This window comes from Dermacentor silvarum, chromosome 11 (genome assembly GCF_013339745.2).
Source record: "Dermacentor silvarum isolate Dsil-2018 chromosome 11, BIME_Dsil_1.4, whole genome shotgun sequence".
Lineage (NCBI taxonomy): Eukaryota > Metazoa > Arthropoda > Arachnida > Ixodida > Ixodidae > Dermacentor > Dermacentor silvarum.
The window spans coordinates 67,443,904-67,450,991 of record NC_051164.1 but is presented as its reverse complement, the minus strand read 5'-3'; the positions used below and the strand labels follow the sequence as shown (position 1 = coordinate 67,450,991).

Genomic DNA, 7,088 nt, shown 5'->3' with positions numbered 1-7,088 from the left:
CACACGATACTTGGGAAGCGATTCTGCATTGTTTGAGACCACTCTGAAGCCGATCGACCCAATTACATGAGTGACCCCACTTTTTGCGTAAACCCTCTACGGATAAGCTTAGCGACACCTCGTCGTCGCTTCGTCGTCACCGCCTGCCCGTGGCCGCCAAACCTGTTTCTCCTCACCATTGCAATCATGAGTCAAACAAAGGTTGACCAAGAGGGGCTCTCCCCGGAGGACACGCTCAAGTGGAGGCAAACGCATACATACTTCGCCGTGGCTAAAGCCAACACCTGGAACCAAGTTACACCTGATATCAGCAAAGCGAAACCACCCAGACTTCTAGAGAACTCCTACAAGGCAATGTTTCTGATTCATCGCGGCTTCGACACGTCGCGTTTCAGCCAGTACCAGCTCATGAAACTTCTACCCATAGCCGCCAGACTTCCCGCGTCCATGGAGCTGAGACAGGACATCACCGTCAATCCGGTAACCAATACGATAACTCTGAGCAGAGAGCTACGAGAGACTGACCAAGTACCTCGCCATCAAGTCACTGAAGGTAAACAACCAGATCCACTAAGTATCTACGTACAGCGTGCCGAACTCTGAAATGTCTAGAGGAATAGATTGCATCGACCACGTGTGCCTTGGGGAGGTCATCCACCAAAAGAACATATTACCCATGCTGTGTGTGTGCAACCCTCAAATGCCTTTTCTAGAGGCTAGACGAATGGGACAGATATCAGACGCCGTACTAATCACTTTCATAAGACCCAAGATGCTTTTTTGGGTCACATACGAGATGGCCATGCAAGAATGCAAACCCTCTGACAGCACACGGAGGTGAACCGCCTATCTCCTTAACGCAAGATCCCGATTTCACCTAGGCAGGAGATAGGCGCAACGACGGCATATGGCCTCTGAGATCAGAAGATCTCGTAGCCCAACTGTAATAAATGTGTGCTGCTTAGCGTACGCTGTACTATAGCGCATAGCTATACAATAAATAGACAGTTGTTGTATAAGGCATAGCTGCCGACTGCAGTGCCATTAGATGGCGCGTGCTTGGAGCCGGCCTGAAGAGGAAGATAAGGATGGAATAAACAGCCAGAGACTGAGTAATGTCTGTAATGTCTCCTTTCAGTATCATGCACGATACAACAACAGTTTTATTACAGTGTACGTTGCGTACGTAAGATCACTATGTTCTGCAAAGCGCGCATGTGCAGAATGTAACATGTGATGCGTACGCGGCAGCTGCGTACGCACGCATCCAATTCTTGTGCACGTACGTAGGGAGCCTAACGTGCTGCTCTCGTGGTTCTCGTTTGTTTAAGAGAGCGCGAGAAAAAAGAGTTTCGCAAAACGACAGCGTCAGAGGCAACCAGCGGAAGGCTGTACTTTTCAATGGCCTACGATTTTGCTTTGCTGCGTGAAGTGAGCGCACAAAACCCATTCCAGGATCCTGCAGCGCAGGAAGTGATAGCAAAAAATATTAACTTTGTTTCTGAGAAAGTGTTCAGTGTGCACTATTTGCACGAAAGGCTCGACCTCCTGTTGGCACAGTTCATCGCAAATGACCGTGCCAGCCTCAGAAAGCGAGTACTCAGTTTTTATTTTTCTCGATATAATTCGTGTATTGCATCCAATTTAAATGTACTGTCTTTTAACGGACACATTTCACGTTCGTCCCTGCTGCTTGCACGCTTTCATTTCTGCTCTTAAGGCCCAACCGCATGCACGCGATATTCAAGCGACAGCGACAAGCGACGCGACAGGCACACCCTGTCGCGCTGTCGTGTCGCGGCGTGGAGCAACCGCATGAACGCGACATCGCGAAAAAGAGTAGCGACGGATTTACATTGTTGTGCGAATAAGTGTTATCGTGCGCGCGTAAAGAAATCTCAATTTTATCAAAAGGTCAATGTTTTACCTAGACCTAGCTAAAATATGTTACCATCCCCAGTCAAAATCCGTCCCATGCCGCCAGCGTAAGGTGCCGTGGCGCCATCTGTTGGGCAAAACCTATAACACTTTCTCGGCTCTCGGTGGCGTCTCAGGCCTAACACCGTCAAAACAAAACAACCGATCTCAATAATAACGACAAGAGAGCGCCGATACTTAGTCTACAGCTAGCGATGAGGTGAAGCGATGACTGATTGTGCTATTTATTTTTTGCTGTCACAGCAGAGAGCAAGTTGCAAGAGCGAATTCAGATCGAAGCGGGCAGATTGATTGCTGCCATGTTGTTGTGCAATCGCTGTCCCCAGCGGATGTCGTCGCGCTGACTTCCGGGCGACAAGCGATATTTTCTGGCTGGCCAGAAACCGGCGACACGACCAGCGACAGCGACGGATAGCCCTCCGCGACGGCAAAACCTGTCGCTCGTCGCCGTCGCTTGTCGCTGTCGCTCGAAAATCGCGTGCATGCGGTTGGGCCTTTACAGCTGATTGCTATAAAGGAAAGCATTGGAAAGAGGGGGAAGCCTGCACATTATATGACATAAAGCTGTCCTGTAATCGAGAGCATATGTAAGCATGAAATGGCTATCATATGGTGCATTTTTCTGCCTGTAGTGTTGCCGCTTTAACCGCATTTCTTCTTCTGAAAGTGCAGCACGCTCAGCATCTGCCGCTACTCATGGACGGCTGGCGTTGAAAAGAGCACAGGCAACCCCGTCTCAGTGCCAAAGATGACAATAAAATGTATGGTGCCCTGTATGTGCGTTTTGAACGTCGCTATTGGAATTGACACATAAAAGTTCAGCATACAAGAAGTTACAGCTTAAATGATATTGTGAACAAACATTAGGAAGGAATTGGAAGCAATATCTTTTTTCTAATTTGTTTCAGCCGTAACTATCGTATGTAATGCGGTCCTGTACAAGGGGCTGGGGGCCAAAGACAGCAATTTTTAAGTTTTGGCTGGTTCTCGCAACATTTGTTCGCACAAAACATAGATAAGCAGGGTGTAATTAAAATCGTGAGAATACAAGTGGTATACAGTTAAACCAAATGCACTGAACAGAATATCTGCTGCACGTACTTACATTATTTAATTTATTATATAATTGGATTTCCATTCCTCAGTTTCCCGACTTCTCGGTGGTGTGCACAGGCTAACTGTGAGCTTTTGCCACACAATTCTTGATTTTTCCCCATGAATAACAGACGGCTATGTCACATTTTAGGACGGGTACCGAAGAGGAGTACGGAGAAAAAGGCAGACTCCTTCAGGAGATATTGACCCTAACGTGGGAATACAGCTACCAAATCATAAGACGCAAGACACGGATCAAAGACATGCGCAGCAGCCTCGGTGGCACCACCAGTGCTGTTAAGCATAGGCTCAGCTATGCAATGGCACGTAGCACAGCTACCGTGCTTTAGTAATTCAATACAAAAATCATTGTTATGTAGCCGGCAATCAAGTAACACCTCAGGTTGCAACAGCAGTAGGTGGTGGTCATGTATGCGATGAACTTAGTAAGTACAACCTTTAGCTAAAATACCAATAGAATTTTATATTGGTGCAAAAAGGAGTCCTATATTTTGTATATCAACACACGATAGGTTTTATGTGAATTCTATTGCTACTGACAAGGTCCAATAGGTCCCAGCTTTTTGTCACCTATAGGACTATAATATAATAATAAATTGGTACCATGACAGGCGTCAAGGATTTGTGACTTATTGGACTAATACTTTCATACTTGCAGGTGTGTCTGGGAATGCGGCTCAGGATGCCAGTTTTGACTTTTGGTCCAAGTGTGAGGCCAGCTAGTAAGATAATTACCTCATTCTTATTTATACGCTGCATTACACACCAATATGTGTATACCTTTGTGCAAGGCACTCTATGTCGACATTGCCACAAAACGCTAATATGGATGTCCAAGACTGTAAATCATGTCCATATTTCTTTGTCTTAAATCAGAATTTCATCTTTGATGCAGATCTTCAGGGATCCCCTGCAATTCATCCAGGACGAGATATCCAGTATAGTCAAGTCAGACCGTACTCCCATCATGACCATGTTGCGAATGCTGGTGAGCCATGAGCTGGAATTTTTGAACATGTAAATAATATTTCTTTATTCTGTGTAGGAACTTCATTTAGCTTGCTGCAAGATGCTTCATCAAATAGCAGCAACTACACCGTGTGATGTAGTACACCAAGTTTTTCAAACCAAGCATATCCACTTGGTAGGTCGCCATACTACACATGTGTTTATGTACCGCAACTGACATATCATTTTAATGCAGCTGCAGCTACACCACATGCACCAATACCTATGAGAAGAACTCTACAGTACCAGTGCAGTGAAGAAATGCCAACTGGTAAGAAGCAAGGGGGCTCGTTAATCGTACCTGCTGATGAATAAATTTCTGCAGCTTTACGTATCTCTTCATTGTACACCCACTCTGGCGATTTGCGTCAACTTGGTCATTTATCTCTCTTTTATGCAGTTCTGGGTGTACCTCTCACAGGCTGCACAAGACATGATCCTTGGCCGAGACACTCTGCGCCGAGCGGTAGGTTACAAGAACTTAACACATTTATGCTCTACAATAATATTTCTCCACAAAATGCAGATACTGGAAGTCCTCGCATGCCTCAGCTGCCTAGCCCTACTCTCCGTCAGCTGTATCGAGTATCAAGGGGTGAGTGATGGGCTTATGTGTGTTTGCAATTCATAGTTTATTCACCATGGGAACCACCGACCCTTGAGTCTGTATAGTATGGCATATTCTTGGTTTTTACTTAAGTGTATTGTCTTCGAAAGTCATGTATTTGTAGGAACCTGCTTCTAAGTACTATGCAGAAGCCAAACTATTCAGAGGCCAAAGTAGCTAGTCCAATATTCAACACCCAAACATTAGGTATACATGTTCAATTTCTGAAACTTACATAGTACATGCTTTTATTTCAGATGTTAGAGCAGGGCCACTGCAAGAGCAGTTAAGCGACCTGGCTGCACAGTTTTCTGGTAATCATGGGATTATGCAGTTCAACAAAAAATATTTTCAAATGCCGATACATAAAAAATTCATTGATTAAATGTACATTTTATGTATGATCAACCCACTTTACTTACAGCGTTCCACAACAAAGTTTGACAATCTAGCTAGGATATTGAACGAACTTGCCCCGCTACGAAGGATATTGGCCATAAAGCCAAAGACGGTGCTAGCGCTTCCACAAGATTGCCCTAGACTGCCAGTTGAAGACACTGAACAACTGCTTCTACTGGAGGAATACTTAAAGTCTCCAGAAAATTCTCAGAAGCTTGTGAGTTATACATGTCCTACTTTGCATGACTTTTGTAAATTTTACTGTACAGAGCACACAGCAGTTGTGACCCATGTTTCAACCCCAATAAGGAGCCTAGGAAGGAAATCACCTACTCATTCAAAGTGGCCTACTAGTTCTTCACAGACATCTACAAGTTTGCTTAAGCTATTCTATAAACTATAATGGTACCCATCTTGCAGACACTTTTTAAAACTGGAGCCTGTTATAAACAATGTGATTGGCTGATCTATTACTTAAATCCAGAGTTGTGGCTTATCCACAGTCACCCGGCAATTTGTCTTTAGTACCACTTTGACAGCTGTAATAGTCACTGGTGTTAAAAACTTGAGGTCCTTGACCTAAGTGAGGAGTCTTTCACATGTCCCAGCATTGTGAATTCTCTACTGCATTTGTACACCTGCTGCTGCTGTAACAAGCATGCATTACACATACTTAGCCTACATTCTCCAATGAATTTCAGTATGCTTTACTCCTTAAAGCCCGGGATACATGGAGCGAACTTTCTCGACGAACTTCACGCGTCAAGTAACGACGCGGCGACACGACGCAGGATGTTCGCTGTGTCGCGATACATGCGGCGAACGCACCGCGCGTTGGCCGCCGTGTAGCCACTTCGAACTGAATTTGGCGTTGTCCTTGTAGAATTCACTTCGTTGGTAGCAAATGACTGCGTAAACGGCTTTCGCTTAGTCTCAGACCGCTTCGACGACAGAGTATTATGGATAACCTTGAGTAGTTTTCGAGATCGCTTCTCGTTTCAAACGCGTCTAAGCCTAGCGAAAGAAATATTTGATGCCAGCGCCATCTATCGGGGAAGTCGGGAGATAGGCATTACGACAGCATGTGGCCTCTGAGATCAGAAGATTTCTGTTGAAGGTTGTTGTAGAGAGCTTGCACTGCTTGTCTGTTTCCTCGCAGATCAGCGGATATGGGATGTACAAATACAACGCGATTCCTGAGAGATCATACTAGGAACTACTCAATCGGTGCAGAGACATGCAGACACGGCAACACCAACGCGATTGCAGACGACGCGAAAAGGCGTGCGCGCGCAAAACACCAGCATGCATTGCGACCGGAACTAGTGCCTCCTGATTGGCTGTCGTCCACCGCTGCGCGCTAGACGCTTCCGGCGGCGGCGTTCGCCCGACGAAAATGTTTGGACAGGCCGATCGGCTGCGGACGGCAAATTTCTTGACGCCGGCCGTCGGACGTTCGCCGCCCGACGAAGTTCTTCGCTCGGACGCCGGTTATTCGCTCCATGTATTCCGGCCTTAAGTTGTCAAAATCTGATAACAGAAAGTTGTTCTCTGTTACATGTCTCAAAGTACCATTTTGAGCCACCTCAAGTGAGGTGGCCATGTTTACAATGAGACAATGACGTTTGTTCACCTGCACTGCTCTGCCAGCTACTGAAAAATTTTTACAACACTAGTAGAGGATGGCCAGTTCTGGGTGGTCTTGGTTGTGACCCCAATAATGAAACGCACACAGGAACTGAGTGCAGCAAGCAAAATTATTTTTATAGATTCAACATCATCCTGTGATGCTTCGCATAGCACTCTCACAGTACTGCTGACTGCCACAAATGCTGGTGCGGTACCTGTTGCTGTGCTCATCCACAACTCCCAGTCAGCAGAATGCTACCGCACTGCATTCACACTGCTAAAGGAAAACTACCCAACCTGCTTTGGAGGGCTCAGTGTAAGTGGCTGAAAAATATGGAGTCAAAGGTGTGGCTTCTCTTGCGATTTCAAAATGGGGTGTTGTATGCTTCGG

At 45.9% G+C, this 7,088-nt stretch overlaps 1 long non-coding RNA gene across 5 annotated transcripts; it reads left to right on the top strand.

The window, feature by feature from the left end:
• The first annotated feature begins 2,039 nt into the window (after nt 1-2,039).
• LOC125941478 (uncharacterized) lies at nt 2,040-5,854 on the top strand. 5 transcript variants are annotated; one of them, XR_007464364.1, is made up of 6 exons: nt 2,040-3,776; nt 3,950-4,042; nt 4,100-4,333; nt 4,463-4,532; nt 4,599-4,657; nt 4,927-5,854. It is a non-coding gene; the product is annotated as an uncharacterized LOC125941478 (long non-coding RNA). The 5 variants fall into 5 exon arrangements; XR_007464367.1 differs by having other exon boundaries at nt 4,463-4,528; nt 4,589-5,854; XR_007464365.1 differs by having other exon boundaries at nt 4,100-4,198; nt 4,259-5,854.
• The last annotated feature ends 1,234 nt before the right edge of the window (nt 5,855-7,088 follow it).